Below are 15,367 nucleotides of genomic sequence, written 5' to 3'. Positions count from 1 at the left end.
CCACCCCCAACCTTACAGTCATCATATTTTCCTCTTCTGGGATCAGTTTCAGTTTCAGATCCTTTACTTAACCAAACACTTTCTGTCACTCTCCTTCAGCACTGGGAAAAGACATGACTTATAACATGGCCACCTAATAGGCATTCTGACTTTTTCTTATTCATTTTCACGTAGTCCATATACAGTCCTCTGCACGTCCAAAGATGACCTGCCATGCACCATTAGATTTTCAGTGGGATAAAACTGTATACATACTCTGCCTCCAGATATAGAATATGTACAAATACTACCATAGGATTGAGCTGAGGTCAAAGAGCATTTTATTTCCTATTTCTGATTCTAGCGCTGAATAACTTAAAAAGGGGTAACATTCCCTGACATACAGCAAGTTAGTAATAACATATACGAAGTTGACTGTAGCTATTTTAGTAAAATTCACCGTTAACGAGGAGTAAATACTACTAGCAAAACTCACAAATGTTCTCTCAACTTTCCTATGGGATATTTCTACCCAATCCATAAAATAGGATACCAGCCAGCACATAAACAATGCTCAACTCAACAAATAATCTGTAATCACTGGATCAATAAAAATAAGAGCTAATATTGAGCTAAAGAAAGAAGCTGGCTTCTTGCCAACCCTCAGACCATAAATATCTTCTGAAAAGGAGACTTCTCATACAGTTGACTATACCCACCTCCCCTGTGTTATGAGAGTGTCTTCTGAAGACTCCCTCAATTCCAGCCTTCTACTTGGATGAATGGATATATAGGTAGATAGCTAGATACAGACATACATCAATCCACATTTGCCTACTATTTGTCAAGCTCTATCAGCAAAAACGAGGTGAAATGGACAAGTGTTTTCATTCAGGAACTATAAAGATTTTCTTCAAGGACCAAACTCATATAGACATCCATGTGATGTGACTACTATTTGCTCCTAAAGGTAATCTTTAAATATATAATTAATAATGTCAGTATGAAAGTACCATATAAGTGTTACTATAAAACCAGTGTTCCATCATTACCTCACTCTACATTGCAATGAAATCATGGCTGACTGTCACTGTCAAATTGTGAGAAATATTTCTATGGAAATAATAGCCTTCATAAATACTGGTGTTCTTAAATCTCTACCGCTTTCTCACTCTGTGACTTTGGGAAAGTTATTTAATTACTCTACGGTTCAATTTCTCCAGTTATAAAATACAGTCCCTACCACCACAAAAGCTTACGATGATACTTTTTTAAAAATACACACGTATTTAGAACAACATCTGGGACATAATAAGAAGTCAGCAAGTGTTAGCTATGAGTCATATTATTTCCCATAGTTCAAGTTGTGGACCTGAAACAGTCCTCTCTGCATTATCACTAACTAACCTGCAAAGGAACTGTTACATAATGAATAAAACTTAGTATACTCAATGGGAGACAGGAAGAAAGGGCAGTTTTGTAAGTTTCAAAATGTTTTTGAAACTATTTTGTGTTCGAGATCCATTTAAAAAGATCATTAGAGTTATGGCTATTTTCCTCAGAAAAAGTCCCTTTATCCACAGCCTTCCTGAAGTCCAGGTTTGATAGCAAACCTGAGATGGAGACCCTTCTAGGATTTAAATTCGTCAATTATCAAACTCTAGACCACTGCTTTCCCCCATCCTCTAAAGAAATTTATAAACAAGTATTTCACTGACAAACATTATGTCCTGAGATACAGCTGTTCACATTTACATATTAATTTCATGGATTAAAAGAAAAAGCATCAAATTGTTTTTCTTAAACCCACCAGTAAGCTGTAGGAAAATTCCTAATTCCAGAAACTATAGCTTCAAATCAGGTTCTGGAGTTGCCATTCCAAATCAGCAGAAAACAGTGAACATTCTGCCTACCAGAAGTCCATGCCAACACCCAACCTAACCCCTCTGTCACCCTGTCCTAGAGCCGACAATCCTGCTGGGAAGGCCATTCTGAGTATTATCAAAACTCTGAGAGGAGAAAACTGAGGAAGAAATACAAGGATGTGCCTTTTCTGCCTACCAGAACAAAGCTTCACAATCTTCTAGACTTCCTAACTTTGTTAAGTAAAATTTTAATCGTTTCATCACTTAACTCTAAAATGGCTATTGCTTTGTCATCAGTCCTTTCCTTTCTATATCTTTATGTTCTTCTCTTTATATCTGCTCCCTCTTATCTATCATGCCCACTGCACTGCTTTCCAATAAAATGACAGGAGTTTAGTGTATATATACCTTGATGCATTTCATAGAACATCCACCTCTGCAGAGTAGGATGCTGTAACCACCTAGATCTCATCTGTTTATTCAATCAAGTCAACTAAGCCGCTTTAAACACATTGACAAAATGAGAATGCCTATCAGTTACAAGGAGATGCCATCACCAGTGTCATAACATCAGACAGTAGTTTTTAAAAACATAATGGAAATCGCTAGTGACAACCACTGTACTTCCAGTTTTGAAACTTCTGACTCACCCTATTTAAAAACCTATTATAAGCATCATTTAAAAATTAACCTTGCTTTACGTATACTTTGATGTTAACAAACTTTTAAATGCATAGACAATCAAGTTAAATTCAATACATTATAAGCTAAATTCAAATACATTGTATATGCTTGCAACATCTCAACAACACTTGGAAAAATTAACTGGATTTTCACTTAGAGCCCCTTTGAGTAAGGAGTTCAAGGCAGTACGAGTCTCCTGCGTTTCTTTGAAGTTTCTAGCACTGATTTTCTGAAAATAATATAAAGCCAGGCCTGACTGTCAAAAGGTAACCATTCTGTAAATTCCTCTTCCAAGGCAGATAAGTGTCCTGATCAAAAAAGAGGAGGGCAATTTGACTGACAGAGTCAGACGTGCAAGCTCACACACGAGTTGGCACCGGTCGGTGGGGAGTTTGGAGCGGTAGGGAAGAAGCGGGGGACTGCAGTACCTTACTTGAACTTTCTGAGCTGGATGAGGTGCAGAACTCAGCGCTCTGGGCGGCGGGACTTCCCTTTCTCCGAACCCCGCAGCTCGGCGCGGGCAGCCGAGCGCGCTTCCCTCGCTCTCCGCCTCCCGGCGCGGAGTAGGTGGAGCGCAAGGCAGCCGGCGACGCGGAGAGAGGGGAGCGCACCGCCGGGCCGCGGGAGACCCGCAAGTGGACGAGCGGTCTGTGCTCGGCTGGAAGCGGAGGATGGCGAGGAGAGCCCGCGACGGGAAATAAAGGGTCAGAAGGGGAAAAACCTCTGCGCCTAGCGCCACCGAAAACCGAAATCGCGGTCAAGTGTTTCCCCCGTAAGAGGGCGGAGCGGCCAGGCTGGCAGCTGCTCGGCGGGGAGACGGGTGGGTCCGCCAGTGCTGGGAGGGGACCGAGACGAAGGCTTTCGGGGAAAATTCCCTTGCCCTTTCCAGCCACCAGCGCCTCCCCTCCCGAAGCAGAGAAGCCAAGCTCTGTACCTCCATCGACTCCGGGCTGCAGGGTCAGGGGCGGCAGGCAGTACAGCGGGGCGGGAGCGGTCACCCGGCTCCCTTCCCGGGCGTATGGCCTCTGCGGCCACAAACAAATCAGCTGGGGTTTCCCTGGGCGCCTGGAACCCAGGGAGTCCCAACCCCCAACGAAAAGAAAAGTGAAAGAGAAAAAAGCGAGGAGGAACGGCGAAGATAAACACCCCCAGCGGAGGCTGGGGGAGGGGCGGGTGGCGGCAGCTCTTGGCCGGGTGCCCCAGGTGTCTTGGCTCCGTGCGCCCTAGGAGGTGTCCGCCAGCGCCAAGCCCGGGGGCGCAGAAGCTGGAGGGCAGGGGGGAGGAAGGCAGGCTAGGCGCTCCAGCCCCGCCTCCTGGGACGCTGGCCCTGGCCTTGGCCTATCCCTCCCTCGTGGGACACATGCAGGGAAGGAGCTAGAAGGTGACCCGAAGTCCATCTGCCGCATCCACGGGCCCCATGGCACGCGAGGCTGTCCCAGCTGCGACTGAGACCTGGCGCGGCGCAGGTCCCAGGCGTCCGCAGGAGAGGGAAAATGTGTTGGGTCGGGATGGGCGGCCACTCCAGACCTTGACCCTCCCTGTAGGCTGGAAGAAGGCAGGCTCTGAAGTCCTACTAAAGAAACCATGGAAGGAAGACACTTGGGCGATTACTTTGTCCAAGGCAGTTGGCACGGAGGGTGAATGAACTTGAAGGGAGCCTGTCTGCGGGCCACATTCCCAGTCTAGTACATAGTCCGGTGTGACACATTGCAATAGGACCGTGTGAAATGTTGTTATTGTAGGGTGTTACTGCTGAAAGAACCAAGTTCCTTGAGGCTAAGGGATTCCAATGCCTCAAAGCCTGCAGAAAAGGTTTCAGTTTTTCAGAGGCACTTCGGAGAACCTTGCACGCATTGTGAATCACTGAAAATCCCTAAGGGAAGGGTGCTTCCCCAAATTTTTCAGAGTTATGTCATAGGAAAAATAAGGCTCCCTGGAGCTTGGTAAAACGTTTAACTTTCTTTTGCATTACACACATGTTAAAAATAAAACAGAAACAGAAGTGATTTAAATATTAAATGTACCTAAAGTTCCATATAAAATCACTTCACTTTTTATGAAAAGCTTGCACTCTAGGTAGTCACTGTCAGCAAAATGAGATGAAAATGTAAATACTGTTTTACCACCATTCCAAATTTTACCATAGTTGGAAATTATATTTAAAGAAATAAAGCAGTTATTCTTTTCTGTTCAAGACAATGTAATACTGATTTTTCCTGTGATAATGCCAGTGATTTAAAATCCAATCAGACTTGTCCATGGCAAAGTTAAGTCCCCTACAGACAAACTTTCAAGTTGCAAACTTTCAACGATGCTAATGTGCGTTCACATGTCCAGTCATATGAGTGAGTTCATTCGTCTGGCATACATTGTCATGTATGTGCATTGTCTACACATACAGCACTGTATAGAGTAGAGTAGCTCAGTATATTTCAAGTCCAGCATCTCCGGAAGCAAGGCAGAAGTAATGATGATGTCGTTGGTACTGATACTGTTATAGCCACGCTTTCCGGGAAACAGACTCACTCAGAAGGACAATGCAGATAATGGAGTGCAGTTTATTACACCGGCAGGCCCAAGGCAGAGTCTCCTCTTAGCCAAGGACCCCGTCCAGCACTTGTGAAAATCTTTTATACCCCATGTGTACGTGTCCAAACCCACCACCTACCCCATGTGTACGTGTCCAAACAGTCAATAATCAATAAGCCCGCAGTTACATTCCAAATAGTTAATAACCGATAAGCCTGTGCTTACATTCTGATAGATAGTGTCCGGAGGCAGGGGTGATTAGTGTATGTTTTCTCTTAGGTGATGAGTAACCTGGATGTGATCTTCAAGATTCCCCTGTCTGGAGGGGGTCTTATCCTTCCATTATCGTTCCCACAGGCACTAAGCAGAGAGTTCAGAGTCCACTGGAGAGGCAGCCGAGCACGACCAGCACAGACAGGCCTGAGATGGAGTCCAGGCCCTATGAATTCCTTCTTCAATACATGCTACTGTACTTTTCAAGGTGCTGTACTATAAGATTTAAAATGTTTATTTTTTGCATTTGTTATGTATTATTTGAGTGGAGTTTTATAAACCTATTAGGGTACAGTACTATATAACTGACTGTGTTAGTTGGGCACCTAGGCTAACTTTGTTGGACTTAAGGAATGTGCTCTTGGAATGGAACTCATTTGTATGCAAGGGATTAACAATACACTGAAGCTGTGATCTGCAGAATGAACATGCATCCTGAGATCAGGCTTGCACAGGATTGGATTCTGTTACAATAGACATAGCAGCCCCAAAGGCAAAGCATGTGTGTATGTGAATATGGAAACTAATGATGGAGAAGTGGATCTGTGTCTGCTCATCGACTTGCACTGCCCCAGTCTTGCTTGGCTCCTGCAAGATGAACTCCCATACCTCCTTCAGCTCCCCTACAGAAGCTCTGTGATCTGCAGCTGATGGCTGAAGCAGCTGTCCAGATAATAAGGCCCCTGTTTGGCCTCACTCAGCAACAACTAGCAGAAGGAAATATTACTGCCACCAGAGGTGCACTTGGCTGCCTAAGAGCACTTTAAAAAAGTTACTGTTAGCTGGAGCTCACTAGCCTGGTGGCTCTGGCTGACCCCAGGGCTGAGAGACATCAGTGTCTGACAGCACACTTTTAATACGTGGTCGTTATGTATTTTCTGAGCTACTGGAGAAGTTTTCACCGTGCTGTGAAACTGATGGGAATTTTCTTCATATAGCCAAACTAAAATACAATCAGTATAAATGGTCTCTGGATATTGATTGAGCTTCTAATACATGTAAGCTCTAGAACAGGATGGACTGAATGAAATATAAAGCATTTAGTCAGGAGATAAAATAACACAAATGACAAGAAAGTTGAGAAATGGAATATCCTGCGCTATGGCTCAGTGGTAAAGAATCTGCCTGCCAATGCAGGAGACACATCGTAAGCAGGTTGATCCCTTGGTCAGGAAGACCCCCTGGAGTAGGAAATGGCAACCTACTCCAGTATTCTTGCCTGGAAAATACCAGAGACAGAGAAGCCTGGCATCTACAGTCAATGGGGTTATAAAGAGTTAGGCACAACTGAGCACACACACGTGTCACATCATCAGTGAACAAGGATGTCACAATCATCAGTGATTGCAACCCTCCAGTGCGAGCTGGTGAACCCTAAGGGCACTCAGGAAGGAGAAGAATACCTGTTGGCTAGCAACCGTGGGACTACAGCCACTCCCTATGGTGAGCCCTGAGGAAAGGAAGCTCAGAATGTGAAAAACACAGGAAATGCTCCCAGACAGCTGAGATGCATAAGAAAGGAATTATTTCAGTGAGCTTAGACTCTTGCATCTTCCCATACATAGAAAGCTCTAAATTCCTTAACTTGGGATATCTGGTTTTCTTTAATTAACAGCAATCCTGTGACTGTGACGTTCAGAGTACCTGCCCTTTGTTGCAAAACTTGTATATAACCTGGACTGTGACTGTGACGTACAGAGTACCTGCCCTTTGTTGCAAAACTTGTATATAACCTGGCTCCTCCCCTTGCCTCCCCAGCGCAGTTCTCTCAGCGTCACTTGAGATGCTGTCTCCCAGGCTCAAAGGTCTAAAAATTCCCATTGAAAAAAACGTAACTCTCAACTTTTAGGTTGTGAATATTTTTTAAGTTGACAAATTGAAATTGAAACTGATGATGGCCATAGGAGAGACTTTGCTCAACTATATACTTGCCTTCTGAGCATGTAGGTCAAATTTGTTTTCTCAATTACACACAAAAATGTATATTTGAACTGGTTATATAAATTCGTGCAATTCAATGAGGTTGGGTTTTCAGCATGTTTTTGTTGCAGTGCCTCAAAAAGAGAAATCTAATGTATGCAACTTGTATTTTCAGTTGCCACAGGCTGTTTGGCAGGGTATTAAAAATTGCTCACACCAATGAACAAGTAAATCCCACTATATAAATTAAAAGCAAAGGCCAAGACTGATGAAATTGCCTAAAGGTAACTAATAAAAGTGCCATGTGGAAAGAAGTAAAAATTAACTAAATCTCACAGAAGTGACGATAATAATCTTTCTTTGAATTAAAAAAGTAATAAAATCATAATGGAATAAATTTTAATATCTGATTTTTCATTCGAAAGACAATATTACCTAATCGGCTAGTTTTCTTCAAAATAAATGGCTAACGAATGTTTTCTGCAGCTTTGGCAACTATGTGGAAGCAATTGAAAGTTAGCTCATCTGACTTAGTGTTCAAAGTCCATGATTGTGACCTTATTTATGGTTCTCCTAAGGAGCAGATTACAGAACAAGAAAAAGCTGACCTTCTGGTCTTTGTAAAACATAGACTGGGACCCCTCAAGGTGCCATTTTGGTTAAAACCTTACCTTGAGGTTGATTCCCACCTCAGTCTTTCTGGTGGTCCTGACAACCAAGAGCAACATTCTTCCTCTTAAAGTTTTTAAGAGCTTCTTAAATTACTGCTTCCTCAGAGGTGGAGCAATACTAGCTACTATTTCTGTAGTTCCTAGAAGTGCGCCTACTAAGGCAAATGTTAGCTCATTAAATCCTCATGATAATGCTATGAAATATGAACAACTATTACCTCTGTTTTATTGATGGAGAAACCAAGGCTGCAAGAAATTTCACAAGTGGCCTGCAATTCACAGGCAATTGGGTGGTCCCCTGCAAGGGTGTGATCTCGGGTGGTCTAGCTTGGGTCTACCCCTAACCCCTGCCACCTCTAAACTGACCCACCCTCCACAGCTTCTGAGAAAAGAAGCCTTTGTTCTCAGGCAGTATCTGACAGTCATATTTTGTTTGCCCTAGAGTAATTTTAGCTGCCACCAGGGAGGAAACTCATCCGTTCCCTTGAATTTCTGCTTCCTGATCTCCTTGTGTTTCTGTAATGAAACTGCCATGAGGTTTGTAACTTCTTTATGAAATAGATTATTTGAATAAAATCACTGACAACAGGCTGGCAGAGCTCTGCTGCAGGTCATAAACAGAAGAACTAGTGGCTGATACCTTCTGGCAGATGCCCATTAAAGATGGTGATTTTGTTTGGACTGCAGAGTCAAAGGGTGTCCATGGCAAAGAAGGAGAAAGGGCAGCTAGTGTCAAGCTGTAAATGAATTTAAAATAATTAAATAATGACATGATACTTAATGTGATTAAAAGTATATAGTATCTTAAATGTTTTGTAATGTAGTAAGAAGAACAAGGGGTTTAAATAGAACCAAGAGATAATTTAATGTGCTAATAATACTACTCTGAACAGTCTTAAAATACTGATCTTATCAATCACAATCTAGTTCAAAATACATTAATTACCTTACTTAGATTTATGAGAGTGTACTATAAATGTACATAGTATGACTGGGTCTTTTTGGCATTTATTTCAATGACTAATTATAAAAGGGATTTCATTTTCATCACATATACTTGCTGAGGATGGAAAAGACACATTACTTGAGTTAGTCCTCTAATTTAAATGAAGTACTTTTTACAATATGTCATAATTTTAATGAAAGGGTGTGAACCAAAGTCAACACCAATAATATCTATATCAGCAAGTTAAACTGACGTTGATTTTGATTTTAATCATATGGCTAGCAAATACGCTCTACATAAATATTTGAGTTAATTTATGTTCAAAAATAGTTTCATCTGTCATTTATTGGTTTTAAATTCTTGCTAAAATCAAAACTCTGAGAACATATAGATATGTGTGTATGTATGTATATAAATACTGCTGCTGCTGCTAAGTCACTTCAGTCGTGACTGACTCTGTGCGACCCCATAGACGGCAGCCCACCAGGCTCTGCCGTCCCTGGGATTCTCCAGGCAAGAACACTGGAGTGGGTTGCCATTTCCTTCTCTAACGCATGAAAGTGAAAAGTGAAAGTGAAGTCACTCAGTCGTGTCCGACTCTTAGCGACCCCATGGACCACAGCCTACCAGGGTCCTCCGTCCATGGGATTTTCCAGGCAGGAGTACTGGAGTGGGGTGCCATTGCCTTCTCCATATATATATATATATATGTACACATACACATACTGTACATACATATGTGTATGTATACATTTAATACATACACAAAAGAAGAGAAGTTAAAAGCAAGAGAGAAAAGACAGATATACCCAACTGAATGCAGAGTTCCAGAGAACAGCAAGGAGAGATAAGAAGGTCTTCTTAAATGAACAATGTAAAGAAATAGAGGAAAACAATAGAATGGGAAAGCCTAGAGATCTCTCCAAGAAAATTGGAGATCAAGGGAACATTTCATGCAAGGATGGGCACAATAAAGATCATAAACAGTAAAGACCTAACAGAAGCAGAAGAGATTAAGAAGAGGTGGCAAGAATACCCAGAAGAACTATTAAAAAAAGGGGGGGGGGGGCCTTAATGACCTGGAAAACTATGATGGTGTGGTCATGCACTGAGAGCCTGACATCCTGGAGTTTGAAGTCAAGTGGGCCTTAGGAAGCATCACTATGAACAAAGCTAGTGAAGGTGATGGAATTCCAGCTGAGCTATTTCAAATCCTAAAATATGATGCTGTTAAGGTGCTGCACTCAATATACCAACAAATTTGGAAAACTCAGCAGTGGCCACAGAAATGGAAAAGGTCAGTTTTCATCCCAATACCAAAGAAGTGCAATGCCAAAGAATGTTCAAACTACTGTATGATTGCACTCACTTCACATGCTAGCAAAGTAATGCTCAAAATCCTTCAAACTAAGCTTTAGCAGTACATGCACCAAAAACTTCCATATGTATAACCTGGATTTAGAAAAGGCAGAGGAACCAGAGATCAAATTGCCAACATTCATTGGATAATAGAGAAAGCAAGAGAATTCCAGAAAAAACATCTGCTTCATTGACTATGCTAAAGAGTTTTACTGTGTGGATCACAACAAACTGGAAAATTCTTAATGAGAATATCAGACCAGCTTGCATGCCTCCTGAGAAACTTGTATGCAGGTCAAGATGCAATAGTTAGATCCAGAAATGGAACAATGGACTGGTTTCAAATTGAGAAAGGAGTATTTCAAGGCTGTATATTGTCACCTTGGTTATTTAACTTATATGCAGAGAGCATCATGGAAAATGCCAGGCTGGATGAATCACAAGCTGAAATCAAGATTACTGGGAGGAGTATCAACAACCTCAGAAATAGCAGAAAGTGAAGAGGAACTAAACAACCTCTTGATGAAGGTGCAAAAGGAGAGTGAAAAAGCTGGCTTAAAACTCAACATTCATAAAACTAAAATCATGGCATCTGGTCCCATCACTTCATAGCAAATAGAAGGGGAAAAAATGGAAACAGTGACAGACTTTATTTTCTTGGCTCCATAATCACTGCAGACAGTACTGGAGTCATGAAATTAAAAGATGCTTGCTCCTTGGAAGAAAAGCTATGGTAAACGTAGACAGCATATTAAAAATCAGAGACATCACTTTGCCGACAAAGGTCCATCTAGTCAAAGCCAAGGTTTCTCCAGTTGTCACATACAGATATGAGAGTTGGACCATAAAAAAAGTTGAGTGCCGAAGAATCGATGCTATCGAACTACGGTGCTGGAGAAAACTCTTGGACAACAAGGAGATCAATCCAGTCACTCCTACGGGAAATCAACCCTGAATATTCATTGGAAGGACTGTTGCTGAAGCTGAAGCTCTAATACTTTGGCCACCTGATTCGAAGAGCCAACTCATTGGAAAAGATCCTGATGCTAAGAAAGACTGAGGGCAGGAAAAGGGGGTGAAAGAGGATGAGATGCTTGATGGCATCATCGACTTAATGGACATGAATTTGAGCAAGCTCCAGGAGATAGTGAAAGGCAGAGAAGTCTGGCGTGCTGCAGTCCATGGAGTCGCAAATGTCAGACACAACTGAGCACCTGAACAACAGCAATAACAACATCATTTCTGAAAATTAACACAAATGGTTCATAGCCCTAAATGGGAAAGTTAAAAATATATAAACTTTCTAGAAGAGAGCATAGAAAAAAATGCTTTACAGTCTAGATGTAGGTAAGGATTTCTTAGCAGACAAAAAGTACTATGAATGAAACAAAGTGAAATAATTGGATGTCATCAAATTATAAACTGTTTTTCTTCTTTTAAGGTCCACAATGACTACCAGTATACTAAAGGCTCTAGAGACTCCTGCAATAGTCTGTTTGATACTGTTTAGCTTATTTCTCAAATTTATTGGTTAAAAAGCCAGTTTGCAGTAGAACCCTAGTTAATGAGCAGAACTTGTTTTCCAGAAAACACACTTGCAAAGTGCTATTGAAGAGACATCACTTTCTCCTAGAATAAACTCCATTATCAATGCTAATTGAGGGAGAGGAGCCCTAACAGCCAAATAACTATTTTCACCACCAGATATGCTCTGCATTTGATTCACTTACACTTTAGTGTGATGCTTTGAATGTTTAGGAGTTATATACATGCCTCTATGGCAATAAACATCCAGTAATTGTAATAACTGTACAACTTAATTGACTATTCACCTACTAATAGCCATTTACAACTTGATTTATTTTTGTTAAAATTTAAAAGTCCTCATATACAATTTGACTGGAGAATCTGAAATTTAAACTGAAGTCTAACTCACTCTGGTTAAAGGAGTTTGAGAAACATTATTGCCAGGAATGGCTTTAGTTCTACAAAATCTTAAAAAGAGAATTCCCTGGCAGTCCAGGAGTTAGGACTCAGCGCTTTAGCTGAGGGGGCCTGGGTTTGACCCCTGAACCAGGAACTAAGATCCCAGACACTGCCACCGCCCCCCAAAAGAAAAAAGCAGAGAGAAACTAGAAAGATGATTCACACTTTGTGAAATATGCAAGTAATGGCAGAGCTCAGAACAGATCCCTGAAGGTCATTAGAATTTGTCACCCCCAAATATGCCTCAGGCATAGGGATTATCTTGAGCTGGTTATTTATAAGAAACAGCAGACAGAGGGAATGCTCTTGAAAACCAAGTAATTATCCTTTTCTAAGAGAACTATACATTTATAAGAGAAAGCTTGATTTTAAGGGTGTCTTCATCTCTGTGCCAAGAAGCGGATGAGAAAGAATTCTCTGGAAACACTTATGACTGGAGAAGGCAGGGACTTAAATCTATATAAGCATCATACCCTTGCTTATTATGCTTTTCCTGGTAACCTCCCATAACTGCCCCCCCTACCATACCACACCACAACATCATTCTTTTTTCTTTAACTGGAGATGATATTTAAGATGGTCGCTGGGCAATTTCAGAGAGTTACCCCATTTTCTTGGGTATCTCCCATGTATACAGGAGGTGTACATTTTATTAAACTGCTGCTTATGGGTCTCAGCCAAGAACCTGGAGGGTTGAGGGAAAATCATCTTTCCTCCCCTACATGCCTTAAGAAGTGACAAGGCTATCACTAAAATTCCTCACCTATAGATCTGAAATTAAAAGAGACAATAATGATGATTACATTCTGTAATGTCGCTAAGAAGAACTCATCAAAGATCAGCACTGGTTCAGTGTAAGAAATTGTTGTCGATAAACACTGTGTTAATTAAATCATGGAAGGAACCCCTCTTATGTAGTTGAAACAGCAAAGTAAAATTTAGGTGGGTTTAATATAATACCAGTACTGTTGCCTGGAAAATCCCATGGACCGAGGAGCCTAGTAGGCTACAGTCCATGGGGTCGCAAAGAGTTGGACACAACTGAGCGACTTCACTTCACTTCACTCAATATAATACCTGGGCTTCCCAGGTGTCTCAGTGGTAAAGAATCCGCCTGCCAATGCAGGAGACACAAAGAGATGCAGGTTTGATCACTGGGTCCAGAAGATCCTCTGGAGACCGAAATGGCAACCCACTCCAGTATTCTTGCCTGAAAAATCCCATGGACAGGGGAGCCTGGAGGGTTACTCTCCACGGGATCTCAAGGAGTCGGACATGACTTAGCGACTAAGCAGCAGCAGCAATATAATACCTGTTTGAATTCTTGTCCAATATAACACACGGAAAATAAGCTGTATTCCAGAAAACCATGTCATAGTTTACTATTTGATTGCAGAAACTCACAAAAACATTGAATGAGCACTTCCTTGAAAAATGGCTTTCAAAAAGGGAGGTTTGGTGTTTTTTGTTCTTTGAAACATGAATAAGATATGAGGTTCTAGTGCAGGCAAAAGAAAATCTTATGTTTGTAAAATCAACTTTTATGCTCAAACACAGTGAACATAGAAATGTTGGAAATAATTATGCATAGTATTTGAAGGTACTTTCATCTCTACATGAATAAATAATTATGGTATGTAAATTGTGTTAGCAGTCTTGCTGCTACATTTGCTGGTCTCACCCCTCAGATACAAACCTTCCCTTTAAAATCCACATTGGTTTGCATTTATACCTAAGTGCTTCCCTGGTGGCTCAGTGGTAAAGAATCTGCCTACAATGTAGGAAACCCAGGTTCAATCCCTGGGTGGGGAAGATCCTCTGGAGAAGGAAATGGCAACCCACTCCAGTATTCTTGCCTGGAGAATCCCGTGGACAGAAAAGCCTACTGGGCTACAGTCCATGGGGTTGCAGAAAGTTGGACACAGCTAAACGACTAACATCCCTAAGTTTACTGTGAGAAATCTAAGATCTGAATATTCAAAATCAACTGTGATAGACCTACAACTAATGTCATCAAACCAGTCTATCATGAGCATTTATTTATTGCTAACTCTGCACTCAGAATCTTCTACATACCACAGATTATACAGAAGTAACATAAGGTACAGTTCTTCCTTTCCAAAAGGAAAATACATGACCTAATTGCTACCATTGAGAAGTTTACAATATGTTGTGGTTGATTTTTGTATGTTGGCATAACCACAAACAGTGGCTTGCAGATAACCCTATCTGTTCAAATTTTTTATCATAATTACTTTGAAGTAATATCACAATGTCATTTCAGTTGACTAGCTTTTTTCCCCCCATGATAGTTTACTGAGAATTTTGATGTCAGGTGTATGCTAATTCTTGTGCACTCAAGAAAAGCAAACCTGTAATTGAAGGCTTAAAGTCTGATCTATTCAAACAAGTATCATTAGTCATACAGATTTATCTCTCAGATGTCCATTCACTGAGATTAGATGTTGTGATGTCAGCATGATATAATACGGAGAATATTGAATTGTTAAGCTCTATAATGTGAGCCTAGTTTTAAATCTGTCTGGCCCAAGTGGACACTATTCATTTAGAAACTAAAAGTCTAAGATAAAGTTGTCTAGGATCACACAGAAATTAAGTGGTAAATCCAATATTTGAACCAATCTCTATTAGCAAAGCTTCACCTTCTCTGATAGAAGAAGCACCTTCTGGGTGCAAAAGACCTTGGTTTGATTCCTGGGTCAGGAAAATCCTCTGGAGAAGAGATAGGCTACCCACTCCAGTATTCTTGGGCTTCGCTTGTGGCTTAGGTGGTAAAGAATCCACCTGCAATGTGGGAGACCTGGGTTTGATCCCTGGGTTGGGAAGATCCTCTGGAGAAGGGAAAGGCTACCCACTCCAGTATTCTGGCCTGGAGAAGTCCAACGATTGTATACAGAATATTATACAGAAGTAATATAAGGTACAGTTCTTCCTTTCCAAAAGGAAAATACATGACCTAATTGCTACCATTGAGAAGTTTACAATATGTTGTGGGGTCACAATAGTGACATGGGGTCACAAAGAGTTGGAAATGACTGAGTGACTTTCACTTTCACCTCTAACATACTGCAAGCTAGTTGAATATTGGCCCATAAATGATTAACAATTGCTATGTTACTCACTACCTATCTTAT

At 41.3% G+C, this 15,367-nt stretch overlaps 1 protein-coding gene across 5 annotated transcripts in view; it reads right to left on the bottom strand.

Moving 5' to 3' along the window:
* The window catches only part of IL15 (interleukin 15), a 97,992-nt gene extending 94,379 nt beyond the window's left edge, over nt 1–3,613 (bottom strand). The window contains exon 1 of one of the 5 annotated variants that reach the window (XM_061142398.1): nt 3,463–3,613. The gene's annotated coding sequence lies outside the window, so the exon portion shown is untranslated. Of the gene's footprint in view, nt 1–2,956; nt 3,094–3,462 lie in introns of those variants that run through there. The other 4 variants (XM_061142402.1, XM_061142401.1, XM_061142400.1 and 1 more) reach the window with 4 other exon arrangements.
* Between the last annotated feature and the right edge of the window lie 11,754 nt (nt 3,614–15,367).

Source organism: Dama dama, chromosome 5 (genome assembly GCF_033118175.1).
Source record: "Dama dama isolate Ldn47 chromosome 5, ASM3311817v1, whole genome shotgun sequence".
NCBI lineage: Eukaryota > Metazoa > Chordata > Mammalia > Artiodactyla > Cervidae > Dama > Dama dama.
The sequence above is the reverse complement of the archived record's forward strand: the minus strand, read 5'-3'. Positions and strand labels throughout refer to the sequence as shown.